A 12651-nucleotide genomic window follows, 5' to 3' on the forward strand; every position below is an offset into this window, starting at 1 on the left:
CCAGGCCCGCTCTGCGCGCTATTATTCCGACTCCACACTTCGGCTACCAGTGGATTTTGGGCACGGGGGCGCTAACTTTTTCGGGGCACTAAAATTAGCCCCGGCAAAGTTAGCGCCCAAAGGGGGCGCGACCCAATTTTGCCCCCTTGAAAAAACTTGCATTTATAGAGCACCTTTCATGTGTTCAGGTCTCCCAAAGTGCTTCACAGCCAATTAAATACTTTTGAGGTGTAGTCACTGTTGTAGACAAACATGGCAGCCAATTTGCACACAGCAAGGTCCAACAAACAGCAATAATATAAATGACCAGATAATGAGGTAGAAATTAGTCATTGTCTGAATCTGGAGGTCCAAAGCTGGCCCGGAATTGGGCTTTGGGCCTCATTAATATTAACAGGGCAAGCTACAGGCACCTGTCATGCCTACACAGGCAGCTCACCCATTTAAAGAAATTATTATTGGGCTTCTTGCCTCACCGGCAGGGGCTCCATGGCAAGTCCCGAGAGGGGTGGGGAGAGGGTGATGGGAATACTGTGGAGTCGGAAGAATAGCGAGCAGAGCAGGCCTGGCTCCTGCTCCGCAATAATGAATTTCGGCAAGGAGACCTAAAACAGGCGGCAGGTATTAGCCCACTTACATTTGTAAGGGGCCAAATACCTATTTTAGGCAGCTACCAGGGATGCCTGAAAAAAATGAAAAGCTCATTGAATCAATGCAATATAAATGTAGTGATTTCAGACTAGTTTGGTTTAATGTATGCAGTGTGGGACCACCTACAGGAAGGAAGCAGTGTGGGACCACCTACAGGAAGGAAGCAGTGTGGGACCACCTACAGGAAGGAAGCAGTGTGGGACCACCTACAGGAAGGAAGCAGTGTGGGACCACCTACAGGAAGGAAGCAGTGTGGGACCACCTACAGGAAGGAAGCAGTGTGGGACCACCTACAGGAAGGAAGCAGTGTGGGACCACCTACAGGAAGGAAGCAGTGTGGGACCACCTACAGGAAGGAAGCAGTATGGGATCACCCTCAGGAAGGAAGCAATGTAACTGCAACTGATGCAAAGCAAACATGAAAAAGTTCTCAGGTGGACTGTTGGGACGCGTGGAAGCTTCAACATTATTTTTGGTAATTTTAACTCCAATAGAGAGCTGATTGGCGAAGTGGAACTCCAAGATGTAAGACCCGATCGCAGATTACCACCTGCCCTGGCAATCGTGTGGTGTAGAGCCAGCAGTATGATGGTATTTGTGGCACACAGCGCTCTATGTCCTTTAGACTACAGAGAGCAAGAGCATGGTTAGCAGCAATCCTGTAGTATAAACAGCTGAATACTGTTGTCACGGGCAATGAAACTCTCCTGCAATAACCTCTGACTACAATAGTTGCCACCTAAAAACTGTTATTTTAGTATTGCCAGCTTGTAAGAAGCTGAGGAAGACAAAGGAAGCATTGGATAGACAATGTCAAGAGTGGCTTGTCACAGATTACATTGTATTTACAGCACAGAAACAAGCCATTCGGCCCAACTGGTCCATGCCGAAGTTAATGCTCCACACGAGCTTCCTCCCATCATTCTTCATCTAACCCCATCAACATAACCTTCTATTTCTTTCTCCCTCATGTGTTTGTCTAGCTTTCCCTTAAATGCATTGATGCTATTTGCCTCAACCGCTCCCTGTGGTAGCAAATTCCAGGCTGACTGAAGCAGCCAGGCAAGTTCAGAACCAACAACTTTGGAGTGAATTAGTTCGGCCCAATCGTTAGCGCAGAGCCGATGGACGGGAAGTTAGTAGCAGCAGCTTGTAAGCATCAGGGAAGATCAATGGCCAGATTCATAAAGTTGCACCTGCCGTATACATGGGGCAAACTTAGCACAATGGAAACCAACACAATAACTGAGCTGCTTTCAATGGAAGCAATTTTCAATATTAAGGTGGTATAAAGCAGCATAACCAGTCCATGGCATTCACAATCTATCTCCAGTGAAAGTGTTGCGTTTTACCAGTTTCAGCCAGGTTACCTCTGAAAGGGAGAGGAGAAATAGAAAGAGACAATCTGGGACAAGGGGAGGAGAGAAACAGGCTCTTCCCACACGGCTGATGCTCACCATAGGGCAAGGAGAGGAATTGATGGCAAAAATGGAGATGCCTGCACACTCTGTTCGGAATGTAAGAATGTGTATGTGCTTGGGAGGAATCAAACTCAGGACAAGGAAAAATGCAAGGGAGAATTAAATGTCCTTTGTGCATTTTATTCCCATGATGTCACGCAGATGCCAATGGTATTGCTCACACAAAGATAAAAAAAGAACATTGAAAAGTCAGATTAAGATTTATACCATCAGGGAGGCATTTCTGTCAGATTCTGCATCATTGAAATGGTTGCATTTGAAAATAATAAAATCACTGGTAACATTACTATTGTTAGTTCTTTCACAGGAAAAAACCCATATATAGGTTTAAACAACTTGTAATTCAGACAGGAGTTTACAGTTGTATTTGCTCTTCTTTCTTTATGACTGCAACAATGTGAATTAGTGGCGAAAAGTGAAAAAAAATCACCAGAATTTAATAACCATTCTTAAAGCATCGATGTGACCATAACTAGATAATAAAAGCACTAAACATAAAAACAAGCCTTTTCACTGCTAGTTTTGATTGAGCTCAATACAGTTGGATAAATGAATTATTTATAGTGGGAGGAGGATTTATTTGTTGTCGAGTTGTTGCCATAATTACACATTCTTTGCGGTTAACCAAATGGCAATATAAAACTCCTTATTTGGCTGTTGCTCATGTAAGGTCCTAGTTGCTTGAATAGTTAATCACTATAAAGTCGATAATGTAAAAAAGATTTCAAAAATGACTACCCTCTACAAATCAAACTAGTCCTTTTATTCATATTGTTTGAAAATTATCTCTTATTCTGAGTCATTAGTAGTGTCATAATCATAGGGCCTAACTTAAAAAAAACTGTCATATTGCATAAAATACAAACAAAGACAAAAATAGTTGCAGGATATGAACATTTCAAATTCTCTAACAAGTGACTTTCTTGGTACAGAAAGAGTTGCCTTTTCAATGCAGCAGCGTAAAGAGTGAAGTGACCCTTGCTGCTTAATAGTGTGATGTTTCTGTCCCTTTTGGATTACACATCCGAGTTTCAGACTTGTTATCCCTCACTACCAAGAGGTGGGCATACTGCAACCCAGAAGCTTGGAAGATGTTGTTCACAACTTGTAACATTTATATTCCAGCTCCCAGGAGCGACCCACAGAGGTGGACAGATACAGGGACACTCGAATACTGAGCCTATTTAGGCTTCTCTAACATAGAAACATAGAAGATAGGAGCAGGAATAGGCCATTCGGCCCCTCGAGCCTGCTCCGCCATTCAATGCGATCATGGCTGATCATCCAAGTTCAGTACCCGGTCCCTGCTTTCTCCCCATACCCCTTGATCCCTTTAGCCTTAAGAAATATATCCAACTCCTTCTTGAATATATTTAATGAATTGGCCTCTACTGCCTTCTGTGGTAGAGAATTCCACAGGTTCACCACTCTCTGGGTGAAGAAATTCCTCCTCATTTCTGTCCTAAATGGCTTACCCCTTATCCTTAGACTGTGACCCCTGGTTCTGGATTCCCCGACCATCGGGAACATCCTCCCTGCATCTAGTCTGTCCAGTCCTGCCAGAATTTTATAAGTTTCAATGAGATCCCCTCTCATTCTTCTAAACTCCAGCGAGTACAAGCCCAATTGACCCAATCTCTCCTCATAAGTCATTCCTGCCATCCCAGGTATCAGCCTGGTGAATCGTCTCTGAACTCCTTCCATGGCAAGAATATCCTTCCTCAGATAAGGCGACCAAAACTGCACACAATACTCAAGATGTGGTCTCACCAAGGCCCTGTACAACTGCAGCAAGACATCCTTGTTCCTGTACTCAAACCCTCTCGCTATGAAGGCCAACATACCATTTGCCTTCTTAACCACCTGCTGCACCTGCATGCTTACCTTCAGCGACTGGTGCACAAGGACACCCAGGTCTCGTTGCACTTCCCCTTCTCCCAATCTATTGCCATTCAGATAATAATCTGCCTTCCTGTTTTTGACACCAAAGTGGATAACCTCACATTTATCCACGTTATATTGCATCTGCCATGCTTCTGCCCAATCACCCAACCTGTCCAAATCATCCTGTAGTTTCTCGGCATCCTCCTCACAGCACACACACCCACCCAGCTTTGTGTCGTCTGCAAATTTGGAGATATTACATCTAGTTCCCTTGTCTAGATCATTAATATATATTGTGAATAGCTGGGGTCCAAGGACCGATCCCTGCAGTACCCCACTAGTCACTGCCTGCCACTCGGAAAAAGACCCGTTTATTCCAACTCTAGTGAAAGTATAACAAGAACAAAGTTTATCCGACCCCACACTGCAGTATTTGAATAGGAGTATTTCTCCGTGTGCTCCGGTTCCTCCCACAGTCCAAAGATGTGCGGGTTAGGTTGATTGGCCATGATAAAAATTGACCCTTAGTGTTAGGGGGGATTAAATACATGGGGTTACGGGGTTAGGGCTTGGGTGGGATGGCTGTCGGTGTAGGGACCGGGTGCTAGGGTTTGGATGATCAGCCATGATCTCGTTGAATGGCGGAGCAGGCTCGAAGAGCCGAATGGCCTACTCCTGCTCCTATCTTCTATGTTTCTATGCTACTAGTGTCAGGGCAGCATGGTGAACCATACTGAAATCTACCCATGAATAAAACATGATATAGATTTTCTTATATTGCAATACTTCTTGTTGAAAGCCTGCATGATTTAATTCCAATTTATCATCACATTAGGTAGTTGATGGGTAGGTGTTTTGTTTTTTTAAACAGTGCTTGTACAAGGGGGGACATGGACAAAAGGGGCAGTTTTCCAAGGACTTGTCAGGCTTCAAGCCTAAGAATATCTGGAGAGAGATCATAAAACATTTCTGACGAAGACTTGCATTCTCCATATAAAGAAACTATGGCCGATGTGGGGTAAAGGCATGCCAAAAAATAATTACTGGCAGTAAATGTCTTTCGTACGGTTATGCAAATGGTGTTTAAGCTCATGGGGGGAGAAATTCGGTATCGCCCCGTTTGGGGCGCAATTATCAGCTGGGCGCAAAGTTTAGCGCCTGCCGCTAATTATCGCCTCCGACTGCAAACTTGGCTTCTATCGCCCCTGGAGGTGATTGGAGCACTAAATCAGGCACTACACACCTCTCTTAAGGCGCTACGCCGAGGAGCGAGGCGCTACCTCAGAGCGCTGGCGAAGCTCAGGTGATGTCAGTCAGCAATGGAACACAGACACACGGCGCCGGCCATTTCTTAAAGGGGAGGGTCGATGTTGCTCTCCATCCACACCCTGCTCATTGCAGCCTTGAATCTCGGCCTGGAGAGACCTGTACATCAAATCTGCTGGAAAGAACAATGGAGGGGCCCAGGGAAAGAGCTGAGAGTGCAGCTCCCATAGTCTCTTCTAAATCGATGCAAGGAAAGTCAAATCAAAATGAACCTGCAAAGTGCTGCTCAGTACCCAAAATTCCTTCACACAGCATTGAATCTCTCCAGAATTCTCTCTCTCTCAGAATGCGTGGTGCAAAAATGTCGCCGACAAAAAAAGGCAGGAAGCGGTCGCCTTTAAATAGCGCTCCCCCACTCCCTTCCTGACTGCAAAACACTCCCCTCAACCTGTCGTTGCTAGCGGCAGGTGGTAAGGCAGGGGGCACCACTGGGGCGTTGCACACTTGACTGACATCACGATCTGCGGGCACAGGAGATCGCGGCGGTAGTGTTTAGCGCCGCCACAAAATGTCTGGTCAATTTCGCGAGCGGAGTGGACATCCCCCTTTTCCCCCCTAGGACTCTTAAATTGCTGATGACTTTAACTTTGTACAGTTTCAGGATTTTTCAAAGTATCAAGCTTCAACTTTCAAAAAGTGGGCCTGTGATTCTGGCCTCGGGGAGCTAGTTAGCAGTGTAAATGTGAGGAACCGGTGCACAAGGTGCGAGTCTTCTGCAATCCAACCTAAACAACTGCCAGTGTAAAGCTGTGATAATAATCTATTAAATGTATTTGATAGCATACTAGGGGTAGATAGGATATTGAGTAGATTAAAGTTATTGTTGCATAAATTCCGTTCCCTACGGGTGTGTACGCGCTGTGTACTCACCCGTAGGGCCAACAGAAGTGCCGGTTTTACACATGCACTGCGCATGCGCTGGAAACCGGAACTTACGTTCTTCAAAGAAAGGGCTTCACAGGACAAACGCCTGCGCCGGATAGGCAGCGCGAACGTCTGGAACTTCCGCTTTCTTCATACTATGCTGCAGTCCAGGTAAGTCTGAAACAGCTGTGCCTGGAAAAGCAGGCGCAAGGCCTGCTTTTAACAAGGTAAGAGATGAAGAAAATAAAAGAAATTTTTTTTCCCACTGATTTATCATTTTAAAATACTTTAAAGAAAGCTAAGTTTATTTTTAGCCCCGTTAAAAACTTTAATTAATTTTTTCAAAAATTTAAATAGTCATTTAAAAAATGTGTTTAAAAAAAAAAAAATTATTTGAAGTTTTACTTATGTTTTGGGGCTGATCTTCCTGTCAAATCTATGAATGGAGATTCTCTGCTCTGATTGACTCCCCATGGCCCACGTGATCCCAGGGATGCTGCGAACCAGTTGCACCCCTGGGATACACGTGCCCTGCACACCGGCAGTTTGAGGAGGCACATCAACGGAATTCTATGCCGGCCCAGAGCATTACGGTCGGCGCGGTTCGTTTGTGCAGGTCGGGGGCTTACGCCCGCGGGAAGCCTCCGACTGGAATTTCTGGGCCATTGTGACAACTTGTGTCTGACACAGCACGATGCACAAGTCCCAACTGCGATGGCCACCCATTGTACGGTACTGGTTCAGGTACCACTTGGATGACTTCATGGGTGATAGATGCACACAGAGCTCCCAGCTAGAGTCAGGCAAGATTTCATTGATTGGGTGGGTAGGTAAACACCTGTTGGAGGAAAAAGGGAAGCAACGTCTCCATTGGATTAATGTTGAGTATCGCAAAACTTCAGATTTATTTCAACCAGTCCTTGTGCAGCAATCAAGGTAGTTTGGGTGAAAATAATTGATACACAGGGATGTGAAGCAGCCTTAGGAGTTGGGTGAGGAAGGGGAGAGCTCCTTTCCACATATCTGCTGCAAGCCGGCAGTTTTGGGAGCCAGTAGGTACAAGGAAGTTGGATCTAAGCAGAATCTAGTCAAAGGAAGGACTGAAGACTAGTGGATGTCTAAAAGAATGGCTGAATGCAAAACCTTATTACTTGCGTACAAAATGGGTAAGAATGATAAAAGCGACTTGCTAAATGGTGCCTATGACAAGGTAACGAAGGATGCAATGCTGAATCTTGCTCTAAGTAATGAAGCAGGACAAATAAGTGACCGGAGAACTCTTGGGTAATAGTGACCGTATCTAAATTAGTTTCACATTGAAAATATAAAAAGCAAGGAGAAGTCCAAGATAAAAGTGCTGGACTGGAAATTACCTCATTTCAGTGGCTGGAAAATTGTCAGATCAAACAGTAGCCCAGCAATGGAAGCTATTTAAATACGAGATGGATAAGGTACAGGTTAAACACACTCTGACTACGAGTATAGAGGGTATGTTTAAGGTGGGGGATTCCATGGATAAATAGAAGTCAGAACAAAACTGAAATTTAAAAAAAAGAGACATATGATAATTATAGGGGGATAATGAAGAAAATATGAGAATTATAAGAAATATAGAAAAGAAGCAAAATGAAAGATTAGGACGGTGACATATTTCAGGATTTTTTGACCATTCCCCCACAGAAAGGAATTTAAAAAAAAGTTGCATTTAAATGTTGGGATTTTAAAGCAAACTCTAGTCATATAAATTTTTTCAAAAGCACCAAAATAAAAGGGCTTGGCATTGAAACTGTTTCTGTAAAGGCAGAAAACAATGAACAATTAATTAGCCTGTCTCAGTAATCAATAAACACCTCATACCCATTGTGTTAGGCGGTCACTGATCCCAGGCACCCGGCAAGGGTTGTCTGGCATAGGGCCTCCCCGCTGGTTGTGAGCAGAGGGTGAGAATAGGATAGAAATACTCACTGGCAGTCAGGGTTTTCGAAGGAAAGCTGAGAGGGCAAGCTTTCTTCGGACTCATGAGGTTAAATTCTGGGGTGGGGGGGGAGTTACAAGTTGTTTTATTTCAGTTAAGGGAGACGATGCACTGACGTGGGGAAGCATAGCATGTTAATTATTTTGTATTATTATGTGAAGAAAAGTTGCGCCAATTGAACTAAGTGAGACTAATCCTAAAGTGTTGCTTTGTTCACTTGCTGTGAAATAAACTAGCTTAAACGATCTGAAAGTGGTCTAGTCTTACCAAGTGTTTTCTCAATCCATCTTTGAAAAGATTGGAGATGTGCATGTAGGGGTGCGTATAAACAAGGCGAAAATATATTTATAAACTCAGGGATATACCTGTTTATACACTGTATGAATGGAACCGCGTTTATGTGTTCAACCATAAATGTATTTTGATGCTTTGGCAACATAAGATGTACCTTATCATGCCAATAAAGTGAATTGTATTGAATGACATGAATATCCAGTTTAGATCACAACGAGGTACTACCGTTATATCCCTGGGTTATGACAACACGTCGTTAGACATTGGGCATTATGGGCACCTCCCTAAATGTAAGACACGCATACCGCTTATAGGAACACAGGAACAGGAGTAGGCCACTTAGCCTCTCGAACCTTTTCCACCATTCAATGAGATCATGGCCGATTTGTGACCTAACTCCATATAACCGCGTTTGCCCCATATTCCTTAATACCTTTGGTTAACAGAAATCTATCAATCTCCGATTTAAAATTAATAATTGACCCAGCATCAACTGCCATTTGCAGAAGAGAGTTCCAATCTCTACCTCCCTATGCGTCTAGAAGTGTTTCTTAACTTCACTCCGAGATACTCCAACCAGCGGAAATAGTTTCTCTCTATCTACCCTATCAGTTGTCCTTAATATCTTGAAAATTTTGATCAAATCTTCTAAATTCTAGGGAATACAACCCTAGTTTGCATAATCTTTCCTTGTAATTTAACCCTTGGAGTCCGGGTGTCATTCTGGTAAACCTACGCGGCACTCCCTCCAAGGCCAATATATCCTTCCTAAGGTGTGGTGCCCAGAACTACACTCAGTATTCCAGGTGTGGTCTCACCAGGGTTTTGTATTGCTGTAGCATGACTTCTAGCCCCTTGTACTCTAGATATAAAGGCCAGCATTCCGTTAGCCTTTCTGATTATTTGTTGTACCTGTCCTTGATATTTTAATGATCTATGTACCTGACCCATAAAGTCTCTTTGGACCTCCACTGTTTTTAGCTTTTCACCATTTAGAAAGTACCCTGATCCTTTTTTGGTCCAAAGTGGATGACCTCACACTAGCCTACAATGAAATCCATTTGCCAGAGTTTTGCCCATTCACTTAATCTATTAATATCTCTTTGTAATGTTATGCTTCCATCTATACTGCTTACGATGCCACCTATCTTTGTGCCATCGGCAAACTTGGATATGTGGCTCTGTATCCTGTTATCTAAGTTGTTAATAACTATGGTGAATAATTGAGGCCCCAACACAGAGCCCTGTGGGACACTAGTCACATCCTGCCAATTTGAGTACCTGCCCATTATCCCTTCTCACTTGCCACTCAGACAATCTCCTAACCAGGTCAATAATTTGCCCTCAATTCCATGAGCTTCAACTTTAGTTAACAGTCTCTATGAAGGACTTTATCGAATGCTTTCTGGAAGTCCATATAAATAACAGACATTCCACTGTCCACTACTTTAGTCACCTCTTCAAAAAAATTCAATCAGGTTCGACAGGCATGACCTACCCTTGACAACTCCATGCTGGCTCTCTCTGATCAGCTGAAAGTTTTCAAGGTTTTCAGTCACTTTATCCTTAATTATAGACTCTAGTAATTTCCCAACAGATGTTAGGCTAACTGGTCTATAATTCCTTGGTTTCCCTCTCTTACCTTTCTTAAATAGCAGAGTGACATGTGCAATTTTCCAATCTAAAAGGAACGGTTCCTGAATCGAGAGAACTTTGGAAGATCATCGTTAGGGCATCTGCAATGTTCTCACCTACTTCCTTTAAAACCCTGGGATGGAAACCATCTGGTCCTGGGATTTGTCACTCTTGAGTGCCATTATTTTCTTCATTACTGTTAATTTGCTTACGTTAATTATGGTGAGTTCTCATCCCTGATTCAAAATTAGTTTCCTTGGGATGTCTGCTATGCTATTCTCTTCCTCCACTGTAAATACTGACGTAAAGTAATTATTTAACATGTCTGCCATTTCCTGATTTTCATTTATATTATCACCAGTCAGTTTTTAAGGGATCCACATTGCTCTTGACCGCCCTATTTTTCCTAAAATAATTGTAAAAAAGTGTTGAATTTGACAGTCCTTGCTTTTCATACACCCTTTTTGTAGCTCTTGCTTGTTTTGTTTTGTCATCCTTTGTTGTTCTTTGTATCTCTCCCATTTGCCAGGATATGTGCTATTTTTTGCATTCTTGTAAGCTTTTTCTTTTAGTTTTATGCTGTCCCTTATCTCTTTAGTCGTCCATGTCTGTTTTTTTTTTTAACAAGTAGTGCTCTTGCCCCTTAGGGGTATAAACTGGTTCTGTATCACATTATATTTTTTTTTGAACACATCCCACTGGTCATCTGTGGTTTTACCCATTAACAGACTTGCCCAGTTTGCTTGACGCATCTGCTCTGACGATGCCACCTTCCATACCAGTGCTTCCGACATGTCTTCCTTTTTCCTCAATCGAGGATTCCCCTCTACAGTGGTTCTATCTCCCAAACTTCTGCCCTCACCCCTGCCCCTCCCTCCTGGAACCACGATAAAGTTCCCCTTGTCCTCATCTTTCACCCCACCAGCCTCCACATTCAACGGATCATCCTCCACCATTTCCAGCGTAATCCCACCACCAAACGCATCTTTTCCTCACCTCCCCTTTCAGCATTCCGTAGGGACTGCTCCCTCCGCAACACCCTAGTCCACTCCTCCATCACCCCCAGCACCCCTTCCCCTTCGCCCGGCACCTTCCCGTGCAAGCGCAGGAGATGCAACACATGTCCTTTTACCTCCACCCTTCCCACTGTCCAGGGCCCCAAACACCCCTTTCCAGGTGAAACAGCGATTTACTTGTACTTCTTGCAATTTAATATATTGTATTTGCTGCTCACGATGTGGTCTCCTCTACATTGGGGAGACCAAACGCAGATTGGGTGACCGCTTTGCGGAACACCTCCGTTCAGTCCGTAAGGGGGACTCTGAGCTTCCGGTCACCTGTCACTTTAATTCACCGCTCCATTCCCACTCTGACCTCACCATCCTCGGCCTCTTGCATTGTTCCATGGAGGCTCAACGTAAGCTTGAGGAACAGCACCTCATCTTTTGATTAGGCACTCTACAGCCCTCTGGACTCAACATAGAGTTCAACAATTTCAGATCATAACCTCGGCCCCTATCACATTTATATTTTTTATCCACACTTTTTGTTTGTGCTTTTTTTCCCCTCCCACATGGCAGCTGTCTTTCATTCTGCCAGCGCAATTTACACTTCATCCAGAGCCATCCTTTGTTTCTTAACCTCTCTTGCCTTGAATATCTCTTAATGCCCCAAGGAGGGGCGGTTGGTGAGAAGATCACGGAAGGAGCCCCGGGAGGGGCGGCTGGTGAGCAGGCCCGGGTGTTGGGCTGAAGATTGTCGGACAGGAGGAATGGTGGAAATGGAATGGCGGCGCGCACAGACGCAGCGGCTTTGCTTCTCCCAGGACGGTGCTATTTACGTTTAATGTTAATGTTATTTGTACGGGACTCATGGGAGCTTGCAAGATCACATTTTGTTGTTCATGTACTTGTGCATTGTACAATGACAATAAAGTTGAATTATTATTATTATTACTTCTCCTGCCTTCTATCCTATCACAGACCTTCCCTTTTGTTCTTTCATCCCCTCCCCCATTTCCCAGCCACTACACTTGCTTTTAAATCTGCTCCATTTCCTGCTTCTTTCCAGTTCTGATGAAAGGTCTTCGACCTGAAACGTTAACTCTGTTTCTCTCTCCACGGATGCTGCCTGGCCTGCTGAGTATTTCCAGCATTTTCTGTTGTTATTTCAGATTTCTAGCATCTGCAGTATTTTGCTATTGTATTACTGTGGACAGTCTCGGTCTCATCCCGTTAAAGTCGGCCTTACCTAAATCTAGAATCTTAGTAGCTGTTTTGGGTTTCTCTCTTTCAAACACAACATTGAACTGAATCATATTATGGTCACTATTAGATAAATGTTCACGCACCATTAAGCTGTTAACTAAATCTGACTCATTGCTCATTATTAAATCTAAAATGGCCTGCCCCCTTGTTGGTTCTAGGTGGCCCAGTAATTCGGGTCCCAATGCGTGAGTAAGCACCGTGTACTCACGCGTGGGCCCGATGGAAGTGCCGGTTTTCAGCATGCACAGCGCATGCGCGGAAAACCGGCATTTCC

General features: G+C 44.0%; 1 protein-coding gene across 3 annotated transcripts in view; it reads right to left on the reverse strand.

Moving 5' to 3' along the window:
• micu2 (mitochondrial calcium uptake 2) overlaps positions 1-12651 on the reverse strand; it is a 572545-nt gene that overhangs the window by 156332 nt on the left and 403562 nt on the right. The gene's annotated exons all lie outside the window — the stretch shown is intronic.

This window comes from Somniosus microcephalus, chromosome 10 (assembly GCF_052327205.1).
Source record: "Somniosus microcephalus isolate GS21.2 chromosome 10, FLI_Smic_1.0, whole genome shotgun sequence".
In the NCBI taxonomy this organism is placed as follows: Eukaryota; Metazoa; Chordata; class Chondrichthyes; order Squaliformes; family Somniosidae; genus Somniosus; species Somniosus microcephalus.